The sequence below is a fragment of the Nipponia nippon genome, unplaced genomic scaffold (assembly GCF_047370975.1).
Source record: "Nipponia nippon isolate SJK-2023a ecotype South Korea unplaced genomic scaffold, ASM4737097v1 scaffold_7, whole genome shotgun sequence".
NCBI classification, from domain to species: domain Eukaryota; kingdom Metazoa; phylum Chordata; class Aves; order Pelecaniformes; family Threskiornithidae; genus Nipponia; species Nipponia nippon.
Window position 1 is genome coordinate 49,152,556 of NW_028262391.1, and position 14,783 is coordinate 49,167,338.

A 14,783-nucleotide genomic window follows, 5' to 3' on the forward strand; every position below is an offset into this window, starting at 1 on the left:
CTATTCGCACCAAAAGAATGACAAGTACAGACTTTGGCAGCACATGTTGGGAGCCTGTACTGAAAAGCAGTCTTTGCTTTTCTTGAACTGAATCTTAAACAATAAAAAAAATAGAAAAATCAATTTCAAAATAATCTTTATGACGAAGACATCTTTCCTGAAAGACTTTATTTTAAACAGCTGAATAATGATCATTAAACAAGACATTCTGAAATTATAAAATGCATTTCTTCTGGAAAACAGATAAACTATTTTTTTTATTTTAAGAAAGATTAGCGTGCTTTATGGGGGGCTTCAAGACACAGAAGAAGTGAAATAGTGCTGGCTCTTAAATGCAGCTGAAATTGGCTGATTTATATATCACATTAAATTCAGAAACCAACACTAATGTAGCTCAGAAAAAAATAATCTCAAGACTAGGTTAATGTGTTGAAAAGGATCCTTTGAAGGGATGTAACAGGACTATATTCTGTTCAGCCCCACCCAGTGATCTCTTCTATGACAACTGTCATCTAATATGCCTATACAGTATAAAAAAAATAGACTTTTATTATTTAGGAAGATGCTTTTTTTACACAAGAAGAAAAAGCCAAGCTCCAGTATCCTATGCCATATACTATACTCACTGAAATAATGTTCATGCAGTGGCACAATTTGTTTCAGGTCTCTCCAAGCCCCTCTGGAGCCTCTGGCTGGGAGGTTAGCTGGTCAGACACGTCCCTGCACGGGCCAAGTTGGTGCTGAGCAAAGCTCCAGGCTTTATCCTGGGTCTTACCTAGTTACACATTTTCCCACAAACATCCCATAGCCTCCAAGCTGGTAGCCTCTGCACCACAACCACATTTTATAGGAACAAAGCTCAACACTAAGACAAGTTTTTAAAGGCCCTGAAAAGAAGAGCAGTTTGGTAAAAAGCACAGCAGCTGTGGGGTCACCAAGGGCCTTCAGCTGCTTAAAGCCATGGGGCCTGAGGCACATGCCATAGCATTAGCTATTTAAACGAGCATAGCATCCCAGCACAGCATTACTTCATTAGCTGTTCTGACTAATGCAAAGTCAGTTGTTGTTTCTGCACCCACAGTGGTTAATAATAGCAACAGCACTTACAGTATCGCGAGCATGGCTTGAGCTCTGACCCTAGGTCAAGGAAGCCGAGATGTGTGGCCCTGTTGCTTTATCCATCCCTGCCTAAGCAAAGAAAAAAGGGATAATATTATACAGAATTTCAAAGACTCAGTGCAACAAGACAGCATGAAGTAAAACAGATGTGTTAAACCCCCCACATTTAATTTAAAAACTATGTTTCATAATATATATACCTCTCATCATCACACGTACACGTGTGTGCAAAACTATGGGGAAACAGATCTCGTGGGATCTCGTGGGAGGCACTGATAGTTCCAGTAATGTTTTTCTAAATTTTGACATTTTACAGTGTACTCTAGCTGTAATTATGGAGGTACATGTAGAGAATAATGGAAAATTATCTCGTTGTGGAAGACTGGACAAATAGCTGGTATCATTTTTTTATGAATGTGGATCATGTTGGCTGTCATACTGGCTTGGATGTGGGGTCCTTCTAGTCCAGTATGTCATCTCTGCCAGCAGCCAACGTGAAATACTACAGATGAAAGTGTAAAGATCATGCAGGAAGCAATTGTAAAATAATTCCCCCTTTACAGTAGGTCTCAGCCTTCCTTTTTTTTTTGTAAATTCTTGCTACCCAAGTTTTATATGAGTAAATGATTACAGCAAGTGAACCTCAGGCTTCTGGTGTGACATGGTGTTAACAAGAGACTCTTTCAGCTTTTGTGATGATACAAAAAAAGTCTGTCATAAACTGCCATAAAAGAGCTGCTTGTCAACAACCAGGCTGGTGTTTGCCCGTAAAGCAGTTCAAACAACTCTGAAATAAAACATTTGCAAATATCATGTGCTGTTCGCAGATCTAGATCTCTGAAAAAACCCTCACCACCACACAAATTACAATAAATAATTAGACCAGCGCAGGTAGTTTTTCATGAAAAGGGAATAAGAAAGCAATAGCAAAGCAGGGCAGAAATTGGAAGCAGCAGTTGCTCTTTGTATAGCATGCAAAGTGTACCAGTTAACCTACAGCAAAACCCCACATTTGCATTTGCTTCATCCTTGGTTGTAAAAGGAAAAGATATTATATGTGTGATTTACAGAAGTATGGTTTTACACAAAGGAAAATATGGCATTAATTTGGCAAACCTAAGCCTGGTAATTTTTGCAATAAAGAAGAAAAGGTGGAGAAGACCAGACTTACAGTGCATAGGATTTTGTGAAACCTCCTCTGCGATGCCCAATCATTCATAGTTAAGCCAGACGTCGACCTTATTGTAGCTTTTTGATTTGTACTACCTGAGTAAATGGACATTACAGGGGAATTTTATATAATGCAGTTAGCAGAAGCCAATCTAAAGTGGTGTTGTAAGGGACATGCAGGAGGACTGTATGGAGGCTTTTGACACCTAATCAGCTCTTTAATCACAGATCTGAACTTCTCCCCTGGAAATGCAATGGGACCAAACTCAGCAAGAGCAGCAGCATTCCCCAGATGGGATTAGCTCCTGGGCGTGGTATGTTGAAATCTCACTTTGCCCAGCAGATAAAGAAGGTATTTTTTTACAGACCTGTGTATTATTCAGTGGAAGGTAAAAGGAATCCCTTACTGGAGAGCTGGAATATGAAGTTTATATTCCATGAAAACTGTCTTATGAAACTGTGCATTAAATGGGTTCTTAGAAATGTGCAGCCCAATAAATAAAACTGGTAATTCAATCCATACAATAAGGACGCGAGTCAGCGACGGTGTGAAAAAATAAAGGAATGACAGGGCTGCTTCATCACGAGTATTCTGAGGGTCTTCCCCCCTTTGGGCAGGGAAGGGGACCTGTCATCGTGTCAAGCTTGCAAGTAGAAATCATTGGCTGGAGAAACAGTAAAACTTATGCTTGATGAAATGGAAACTTAAAACCAGCATAAACAGAGCCACTCAAAAATAATGAAATGAAGCTTTAAAAGGCTTTATCGCACTTCAGGTTCAGCACCAGCAGCTGAATTTACATACTGCAGAAAAGCAACCGCAGAGGTGGAAACTAAGAAAATGCTGTTAGAGATGGAAGTGCAGAGCCAAAAGGGTCCCAGGAGAGTGATAGCAAATTCAGAGTTGCTGAATGTTCTCTCAGTCCCTTCCATGCAGAAAGAAAAGAGTTAATAAATATTGTTAGCACCTGGGGAATTGTTCACAAGGGATCTTTTGGAAGAGTAATCTTCATATTTAGAAGTATTTTCTCATTATGGGTAATAGGATGATGAACTGAGAAATGATCTCAGCCACTTACGATTCTAAAAGCCCCTAGCCTGAATAATCTATGCTGATTTAGAGATAATAGCATCAAAGACATAACTCATTTAGCACAATGTCCATTTACTTACTCTGAAGACTTTTACAATCCTGCACCTATGTTACAGACACTTGTAAAAAGTTGATAATGACATAAAAAGAATAATGTAATTAAAAGAAAATGACAAGTGTGCAGCGGGAACTACTCTGTCCAGGACTGTACTACAGACATACCAAGCCTGCTCCTAATGAAGTGCAATACAAATGCTAAGAGAGAGAAAAAATAGAGAGCACTCCCATTCTGCACTCATTAAAGTAAAACAAACTGACAAAGAGGATGGTTTTGTGTGCAAGACGCTGCAGCAGCAGTTAGAAGATGAGAGTTGCACGCGCTCTGTGCCAACGGGAGCGCTTGCTGCTTCACTGCTGGGTTTCTCTTTGGTAAGGAAGCGATACTAAGCTTTGATTTCACTGCTGCACCTGCTTAGGCTCTACACTTTTGGAGGCAGAAGTCATCTTTTATCACATCTCTGTGCAGGGTCCAGAAGAACCGCATCTCTGCTGTGGGCTCTATGTTCTCCCATGCCACACGTGCTAGAGAGGCACTAGAGAGGCAGACGACACTAGCAGAGGCAGCTGTCCCTAATTGCTCAGGATCACAGCCAACAGTTTCCCCATTTTGCTTCCAAGTCTTCATGACTGTAACATCTTATTTTCAGCAAAAGTGTTTTCCCACACATGGGACAACAAATGTCAGGCTGACCTGAGGAGCACTCTTTTCCTACATTTCCCTTGGGTTCTCTCCTCTTCAAAAGGTGACGATGAGCTCTTTCAAATGCCAATTAGATCATCATAAATCATCTTTCACTTTTTTTTTTTCCATATCATAGAGGTTCTGCTTCCATGTGTCCCATTGGTTTTAGGCAGTTTTTGTATCTTCTGAGATGATCACTGCAGGGGTTACTCATAAACTGCATCATCCTGGGTAACTTGGGTTCAGGCATATGGACAATGGAGTCAACACCTGCGGCATTGCAGTAACAAAGGACAAGTGTTTGACTTAAGACAGGAGGGATATTAAGAAAGGAGACTGTGATTTATGTGTCTCTGCATTTTTTGGACAGAGCTGATGATACAGCTGAGCCAATACAATGATAGTTGTCTCTCAAAAGGGGCAGTCCTCATCCCTTTTCTTCTCCACTCCCAAATGCACACTCCCGGTAGAAATATTAAATTTCAATATCATGCTTGAAAAATGTCGGTTTCCCTTCTAACTGATTCTTTCAATGTGGATTTTTGGCATATTTCTTTCCTCTAACCAACTCTTCTGTCTTATGAACACAGCCTTACCCTCGCGGATCAGAGGTGAAGAGCAGGCTGGTGGTGCGATGTGTGTACGAGCAGCTGTCAATCTCCCCCTCGCTTAATACCCTGAGGTTTTGCATTCTTCCACTTCATTTTTTCCTGTGCTGTTTCCTCCTGTGCTGAGGCCTTTTGCAGTTAGATTCCTGTTTGATTATGTAATAAACCCATGAATTATTAACAGTTATAAAATATTGACTAACTGTTCTCTGAGATAGAACAGCTTTAAAGTATTGATTATGAATCCAGAGAATTATAATTAGCTTCTGCATAAGAGATAATTAAGTTGTTATTGTTTCTCTTCTAATATAGTGATGGATAGAAGGTATTTATACCAAACTCTATGAAATCTTATTAAAATTAAGGCAATAGGTTTATGAGCACTCAAGATAATGGGAAAATAAAGCATGGTGGGGAAGTGCTTGCATTTTCAAAGAGCTCAGGTGGCAACATCCTCTTGTTGTGGAAAGAAATCATTTCAGGTTTGCTCTGAGGAAACTCCTGGGCACAGAGACGTGATCGACTTCAGCAGAGTCAGAATCGCCTTTCAGTTTGGTTTTACCAGAAATCAAACCGACGCCACTGTGCTTTGTGTACACGTGCACATTTTGAACCTAGGGGTCGACGTCAGTCAAATTTGGCTGGGGGGGACAGTCTTAGAGATATGTAGTTTCTACAGGTTTCCTACAAGCTTGCTGGCAAAACCATCGCAGTTTTAGTTTATCTATCATTAGGCACCAGAAAATTCATGGCAGGGCTCAATTTCAAGACCACATGACACTGGTAACTAGTTTTTGTAGGTTCTGCTGCTCCAAAGTGATTTGTGCATCCTTATGGTTAGATGTTTTTGCCATGAGGCTATGCCTTATAAAAACTTAATTTTATTCAGTGGAACTTATTGTATGGGCAGAGTGTTCCCAGGCAGAACTGGGCAGCGGGGATTCACCCTGCCTGACTTAGTGTGTCTTCCAGTGCTCTGCCGTAGAGCCCTTGGCTATACTCCCTCCACAGTAAACAGGGAGAAGGGTTTTCTTCTAAGGTATAATTCATCTGAGTGACTTTGGATAGACAAAAATCACTGTAGGCATTTAGAGTTAGGCAAGGTGAATCCCATCCTCGGAGTGCAGTGTTGCAGTGGAGCTAATATAAACGTTGGATATGAGAAGCAGCAGGCTCTGCCGGAGGAGTGTCTGCCTCTTGACTGATCCAGTTCTGCTCACCCGCCTGCTGCTACTCTCTCTGCCTTTTCCTCTGCTGTTTGTAAGGAAAGAACAAGCTCCAATGATGTGCAATACGTCAAATCCAAGAACTGGATGAGAACAAATATAACAGTTCCTGGGACATATTCTCTTTGCCGAGGATCTCCTGGTGCTCTTTAAATACATATTACCTATTCCTGGGAAGTCCCCTCTCAGGCTGGTGCATGGTTGGCAACCGAGAGAAAATAGGGTAGAAAGAGAATTCAAGAAGACGACTCCTCCACCCCTGTGCACCAGGGCAGGATCAGTGATGCCAAAAACCTTCCTCATTAGACCATTTGTTCCTGAGATCCTTGGACATGGAGGTTCCCCAGCCTCCCCTAAATCATGAATTTCATGAATTATCCTTATGATTACATTTCCTAATGTATAACCTTTTACAGCAGGAACCGGCATCAAAGAGAAATCAAGGACAAGTTAAATTCACAGGGTGAATTAGTGCTACAATTTATCTTGTGAGGAAGCACAGAGGATCGTATAACATACCGGGATATCTGCCGCTTCACTTTGGACCACACTTGCAAATTCTGGAACTTTTGTACAGTTTCATTTGCTTTTCATCATTGGATGCTATGAGCTACCTGGCATTTCTATATTCTTGCATAACACAGTTGAACCATTCCCATCACCCAAGAAGGCCTACAGGCAGAGCTGAAGTGACTTCCTTCAAGGAACAGCGCTGCCCTGACCCTGGCATGGTGCTGGGTGCAGAGGCTGGAACTGGGGCTTGGTTTCACTGAATGGCCACTTTCCAGTGCCTCTCACCCCACCAGCCCTTCCAGCTCCCTCCAGCAGCTGCCTGACCTTCTCCCCTGCTGGGTTGGACCTCTGAACCATGCCCAGATAGCTGCTTTTAACAGCTCCTCATCTTCAAACCTTTCCTCGTGGCATCCGGTGGGGGTAAATTGCCTTATTTGACTTTTGTGATCCAGAAGGAGATGCACTGCCAAAGTGATGTGAGTGACAAAGCCCATAGTATATCCCAACAAACTGTTCAACCACAGCATCCATGGACATCCCGTGGTGGATATTTAATAAAAAAAATACTGTATTAAAATAACTGAATAGAAGCACATAAGGAATACATTTGCAGATCTCAAGAGCTGCCTTTAAGAACTCAGAAAATACATGAAGTCTATAAGGGAACATGCTATTATGGTTTCCACCAAGGTTGTAAGAACAGACTCTTAAATCCTAACTTCTAGGCCAAATCCACTCTAAATCTTTGAAAACTACCTGCTAATAGCAAACAAGCCTCAGATCCAGGTCGTGCTAATGTAAGAGGAGTCCGGGGGAACGGCTGAGCCATGCACGTGATGAACATCTCCCGTATTGTGAAACAAAGTTGAAAATGCAGCTATCTGTCAGTAAAGCGGATGCGACGGTGCTCTGTCAGCCGTTAATAGGCATGTGTGGCTGCTTTCATTATTTAACATTTGTTTGAAAGTACCTCTCTCTTCTGCTTTCATGCGGAGATATAAGCATCCTTGCAGAGGGCACTGGTCCTGCGCAATCACCGTCTGCCTACAAAATAGGTTAGATTAAAATGTCTCCCCACCCCTGTGAACAAAATAGGGCACCTGATTGAAAGTCACACTACGAGCGCTTCCCCATCCCCTCCCTCCCCAGCACTACATCTTTATCACGTCTTTTGTCGGCTCTACATCAGATGCGCCTTTCTGTCTTGCTCTGAATAAAAACAATCCCTGCTTCCCCACAGCGAGCATGAAAACCTCTTCACAGAGCATGAGCACTAAATGAGAGCCGTGCTCACTCTGTGTACTTTGGAAGGCAGGAATATTTCGAGGGACTAAATTAATCCCTTACATTTTCAAAGTGCGTGGCACAGATTTGAACTTCAGCTCCCACAGCGGTTAAAGCAAGGGAGAGGAGATGTGGTCCCCTGGGTTTAATTCCCACCAAGCCCCGGTGCGATGTGCGGCACAACTCGGCTCTGCCGTGGTCAGCGCTGTGGGCAGGGGGTGGCAGACTGCCATCCTGCGGGATCCATCCTCCCACTAGCGCTTTGGGGAAAGCTTTTTCCAATCCCCCAACTGAAAACATCCGAGCTGTTGGGGAAAAAAGGTTACAGGGGAAAAAAAATTGTGCAATATGACATTTTGGGAGTACACACTGCCGCTCGCTCCTCCAAAATGTGTCGCATGGGCAAAGAGTGCAGCTGTGCTGGGTTGAAAATTGCCTCTCAGTGCTCTTGCCTTTGAGCCAGCGGCATTTATGGGCTCAAATGACCGAAGAGGCAGGGTCTGCCATGGCTCTGGGAGAGTGGCGGCCAAGAGATAGAGACATGACTGCAAAAAGCAGCTGCGTCCTGGCTTTGCCAGGCGGTAGGTGCCCTTGCGGAGGATGGGAGTGAGCTGGAAAGCCACTGATTCAGCGGAGCAGGGCTTGCCAGGCTGCCTCTTACGCAGGCGGCGTTTGCAGGTGTGCCAGCCTGGCTCCCACCCTCCTGGCCACAAGCAGAGCCAGCAGCCCTCGCCCACAGTTCGGTGCCATCTGAGTCTGTGTGGCGACGATTGCAGTGCCCAGCTCGAACACGCAGCCCCAAGGAGAACCTGTGTTTAGGGTGTCTCCTTGGCTTTGCTTTCTCTGGCAACTATTTCTTAAATTATATTCCCTGCCCCTTCTTTCGCAGCAGAGAAACGTCAAACCTCTGGCCATGTAATTAGACTGAGAAATTCCAGCTCCCCACTCCTGAACAAGTTGAGGGTAATAAATCCATTGAAAATCAATGCCCCCTATCAGCAGCAAAATTGTTGTTGCAGGAAGAGAGTCACTGACAGCTGCTGGGTTTGATGAGTCCCTCTTCCCTGGCTGTTCACCTGCGGGGTTCAGCCTCTCACTAAGGGGGAATGGTTTTATCCAAAATGAAGGTGAGAGCACAAAGTGACAGTTCAGAGAAGGTTACCTTGAAAAGGAGAGGGAGAACCTTCTTCTCCAGAGACAAAGAGGGAGTTTTTGATCTGATGCAGACTTCTCCCTGGGCTGTCACAACAAGCTGCTTCTAATCGAGGTTGCCCTCACAGAGCGCAATGTCTCTCAATAGCAAAAAGGCAGAGAGATGCACTGCTTCAGAACAGCTGTTATTTGAAGGCAACAAGTAACTACATATCTTGCTGTACTTTTTCCCAGTTTGGATACAAGTGAAGTATCTTCTGCATCTATAGGCAGAGAACACACTTGAACAGAAAACCTTGCATCCCACAGTCCTGCACGATAGACTTTACATCATTATTAAGCCTCCCAGCTCTCATACTAATTGCAATTGTCTGTCTGGGTATTAATGATGAAGATGAGATCAGCAAATGTATACGTCAGTAGTATTTTCAGAAGACTACAATGGGGGATACATGTACTCACTTTAATTTCAGAATTGAAATTCCAGTGTGCCACTTGCACTTTGGACCAGAAGAAAAATTGTCCCTATTGTGGAGGGGGTGGACTTTGCTATATTGGTATAAACAAGGTTTTGGCCACACTTCTTTCAGACACATTATGGAAATGAATTTCTTCCTATCTTCCCCTTGCTTCTCGAAGATACACAGATGCATTTGTCTTGATGCTGTAAAGCCAAAGCTCAGTTAATCATTGTACCTAATTTATCATGCATTTTTGATGGGCTGATTTTTATTAGATTACTCACCTTCTAGAGCTTCACCATGTGTAAATTATTAAAAAGTCCCTCCTGTACTCCTCCTTAGAGCAGGATTCAACAGCAACAGTTGCCACCTGTTTTCTACCACGCGGTCTTTTTTCTCCTTCTTTTCAAATGCTTGACACAACTGGGCAAAATCAACTTTCCATTTTCTCCATGTGTGACATTGCTCAGTGGCAGCTGCTAAAAGAAAAGCCCCATCATAATCAGTGTGTTTTGCCTGTAGCATAAGGCATTTCAGAAACATTGAAAAGCTGAAAGGAAATACAAGATAAGTTGGAAATCATGAGCTGAAATGTGCACTTCCATTTTAGAGATTAAATTAGAAAAATATATTATCGTGAATTTAAACCAGTATCATCAGCCAGCTTGACAGCTCATCTGGGCTCACGCTGGGCTGTTATTGAGGGAACTTGGGCTAGCGTCCAGCCTTAGGATCCTCATATCTCTGATATGCAAAGGCTGGATCAAGCTTCGGGGCAGCAATTCTCGGCGGGCAGCAGAAGAGGTTTCTGCTGGAGCAACCTGCTGACTGCAGCACTTTGTAAACTCAGTGACAGGCCAGCATTACCATGTTAAAGTGCTGCTGCCCCATCAAGAGTGAGGAGGAAAAGGAACATAATGGTGAAAAATTTGCACAGCTGGAAAAACTGAGATCAAATAAAACAGTCCCATGGAGAATATAACAGGGAGGTAGGTGTCAACGAGCAACCATTTCCTGGTGATCAGGAGCAGTTCAGTCCCATTGCACAGGTGACACAGCTGCAGTTTCATGGTTTTAGATGACATTTAGATAATCCCCAAGTGACAGCATACAGGAAGAAAACTGGAGGGTATCTTCAATATCTCAGCCGATGTATCCTCAGAATTAAACTAGGGAGCAAACCCAAGACTCCCTGGGGAACACGCACACCCCTGCAGTGGGTTTGGACCTCTCTCTGTGATCTGTGGCTCCTAGCTTTTTTCCTTCAGTGAGCCCATGGGAGGGGGACACTCAAAACACCTTTGCAGAAAAGGCAATAAAATTTGGGAACCTTTTTGTGTTCCCTCATGCTAGTGATAAAGATGAGGAGTGAATCTGTTTCTTGTTGTCACCATAGGCTATTCCACTGCCCATGCCCACATCTCTTTCATGAGCTAAATTAGGAAGTTGTCTTCATTTCATCATCTCTAAAGTGTGGAAGAGGGCCTGGCTTTGACTGATAGGGCATCTCATCTATGCATAGCTGTTTCACTGGAGCTTTCAAGATGCCCGGTGCTCATGTGGAGAGCTGAAAGTCCTCAGGAAAAGTTCACTTATACATTGAGGAAACAGTCAAGTTGCAAGGCTGCACAAAGAAGGAAGACTGCACCTTCAAAGGCAGTTGAAGCACCAGATTGAGAGGTTAGAAACACAATTAATTTACCATGGCACAACAGGTTGCTGCTGTGCACCAGCAGAAAGAGCTGGGCCAACCATACTCTTCGGCTACTATATGTGTAAGCTAAAATATGTAAGCTTAAACCTCTTCATTTCTCAGAGTCTTTTCCTCCAGGTAGAGAATTAGTGCATGCAGGATATGAAAATAACTTCTAGAAGTTGAGCCAGACCAAGGAAGTGTTACCCAGGGAAGAGGCTGCTTCACAGCTTTCTTGGAATGAGACAGATGCTGTTCAAGATGGTTTAACAGAGAGAAAAAAAGAGAGGAGATGTCATATAGAATAAGGTTAGTTGTCTTGAGAAAAATTAAAAATAGGTAGCTTATTGTGCCAAATTTTCCTGGCTTCTACCATAAATGGTCTTAATATCTAGCTAGGAAACCGCTGGGAAGATACACAAACCGGAGGAGCAAAGCAGCACAAAATGTACAAGCAGAATCATTGAGTAAAGGCTATATTGAAGATCTGAACCTCCGGCTACTGGTGGGGACCAGAGCCTGGCCAGGGCTCAGACTTTATTTCTTTTTTCAAATGTAGCTGAAGGAAATCCTCTTCCTCCTTTAGCAGTTGCAGTAGTATGACTTTCGGCACTGGCTCCATGGTACAAAACCATGAAAGAGATGTTGTCGCCATCCCAGCAGGACTGCAGGGGTGGTGGTACCCAGGGTCAGCATTCTTGGGGACAGTGACTTGTCATGGGGAGCTTGGCATCTGCACATCGCACAATGCTGAAACAGGTGACAATGCTGAAGTGGGATGTCTGCGTGCAGGATGTGGGCTCAGATACCAGCTCCTGGATAATAAATGAGGTTCAGCTCTCACAGAAGAAGCAAGTGAGAATGTGAGATTCATGTGTTGTGTGAAGAAAGAGATGCTTCTGCATGAATGGTCAGCTGCAGTGCTATAAGGTCATTGCCATAGCCAGAGAGGGGAATGCATTCCTACAGACTTACCCTTCAGCAATTCATTCTATTTTTATTTTTATTGAGCCCACCAAAACCAGCATCAAGGCTTTCTATGATGACAGTTGCAAAAGAAGTTCTGATGCCATATTAGCACAAAAAACTGAATTTTGGCTTTTCACAACCAGTAGGAAAAGTCACTGAAGGTCTTTCCTCATCAAGAAAAAAACATGGAAAGTCCATTCAATCAGTAGCAAGACCCACAGAAAGAAATCCCTAGGAGAAGGCCCTGAGCTTGCCAGCCCTTCAGTTGAGAGCCTGTATTGACTGGCTCCGTCACTAAACATGATGACAGACTGCTGGGGATCATGAGTTTACATATGGAAAATATCACCGATTCTTGCCCATTTGTACTCTGTCCGGGATGCATGCTTTTGGGCACAGTTAGAATCAAGATGACGGGGGAGGTGGAGCTTAGATGAACTTTCCTCCTATGTCAGAATAAAGATACAGTTTGCATTAATATGTGCTGATCTCTGCATGTCTCCATTATATGGTTGTATATATCTGTAATTATTTCTATATAAACTAATGAAGGGACATTTATTTCAGAATTGCATATTGCTTGCTATCAATCAGGATGAGCTTGGCTGGAACCCCCCACAGAGCCCAGAAACGAAGCATTTTCTCCTGTCAGCTGCCTCTTAAGTAAAACCAAACCAACGTCTTTGGATGTACTGATCCAAGTTGGGGGCCTGTCATTCAAAAGAGAGAAGATTAAAGCAAGGGATTGGCTATAGGCTTGATTTCACCAATTCTATTCCTCTAGAACAAGGAGGCTGGTCCCTGTGGTCCTCTCTGATGGGCTGCTGAGCGGGGCAGCGCGGGGAGAGTGTGCAGAGCTGGCACCAGCTCAGTACTAAATACACCGAGAGTACAGCACGGTCCTTCTTGCAAGGAGCTCACACGGACTAATTACAGCTTTCATCTGATTGATTTTTTCTTTGTCCATATCATATTTTTCCAGTAGTGCTTTTAATATTATAAAGCCCCCTGGCTCTTCGACTTTCCCATTTCGGATGCATCCTGGGCTCCATTCAAAATTATGATACATTCCCCAAACCTTGAATGTAAGCCAGGCTCTCTTTTTTCCAAACTGGCAGGCTGCACGGGAAGCAATGAACATATTTTTCACAGTTATGCATCTTGCATCTGACTCAGGTTGTTGTTATTATGCAGTAAGTGTTTCAGTCTGAACATTAAAGAAAAGAAAAAATGTTCAGGTCCTAAGGGGGGAATAAAATCCACTAATCCAACATAGGCTTTATTTGCTTGTTGACTACCAACCAGTGTTGAGAACGGTGGGACTCCCAGAGCTTCAAACAAGATTAGAGAGTAGGAAATAGGACATTTATTTCAACTCAGTTTCTTATTTAAGTCTTCATTCTAGCTACATAGCTAGGTATTTAGACATCTGGCGGAAACTCTTGGCCGTACGCAAGCTCTGAAAATGTTGTTCATCTTTAAAATCAATATTGCATTTAGAAAATTGCTCATCTACCTGTATGTTTGTGACTGCTAATTCATCCATATACCATTTTATGAGTCATTAACTATGTAGGAAAAGGCAGTACTTTCTCTTTATTACTCTTGGACAACTTATACCACCCCTATATTCATTAATGTGTAAAATATATTAGTACTATTTACTCAGATCAACTGAAAGTTTTAAAAAAAGTTTTGTAAGTTTTTCCATAACTGGGACTCAAGTGCTGGTTAAAAAGTACTTGAACACACCTAACATTATATGAGAGTATGCTGGGCATTGACAAGTTGCAGTGTACTCCCTCTAACCTCAAAAGACCAGTTGTCCCATCCGTAATCGATGCTCTGAATCTCATACTGTTAAAACACTAAGCTGAATCTTGCTTTGCTTAAGAATCGGAAGGCTTGAAACAGAGACTGTGGAAGTCAAACAATGGGGAGGTCGCTGTAATTTCCTAAAGCTGCTGTATTTGATTTGCCTTTAACTCAGTTAAGTATCTTGGCAAACCTTTAATTTGAAATCTGTAGAGGCTGAGCATCACACCCTGCTAGGCCTATCAACAGATGGAGGAACTACTAGAGGCAAAATGTATATCATTGTTACTTTTTTTCCCCATCATTATACTAATTATACATTGAAATTATTAGTAACCTCGGAGACTGACAGATTTATTTGCAGCAGAGGGTGCCCCTGCAAAAGCGTGGGACTAACAGACACAGGTGGTAGGGGTTTTCCCAGCATGGGCTGACTTGTATTGTGGGAAACTTAAAAGCTGATGGTAAACAAGGAAATCAGGTTTGCATCCTGGAGAGCAGAGAGTTTGGAAAATATGAAGGTGTTTGGATTGCACATAAGCAGTTGCGCACGCAGCATGAGATGCGACCTGAGTTCTCCCCTGTCCCTTGAGTTCAGACGAGAGCAGTCAGCCCCACGTGCTGGGTGTGGAGGACTGGGCATGGAAGCTGTAGGGTTGTCATGCACAGTTCGTGCCCTTTCCAGAGGAGATGAAGCCTGTCATTATCCTTGTGATGCTCTGACACTGAGCCCTCCAAGCCTGGACCACTGTGGCAGCCCTTCTCCTTCACACTATTGCACTTAGTTCTTAAAGGAGATCCTGAACACACCAGGTTCAATTCAAGGTCTGGCAAAGACAAAGGAAAAAAACCCTTAAATTCACTCTGCTTGCCTCCAGTGTGCATATACTGCCCAAATGAACTGGAAGGAACTTAAATAAAGAAGTCTATGCATTTTC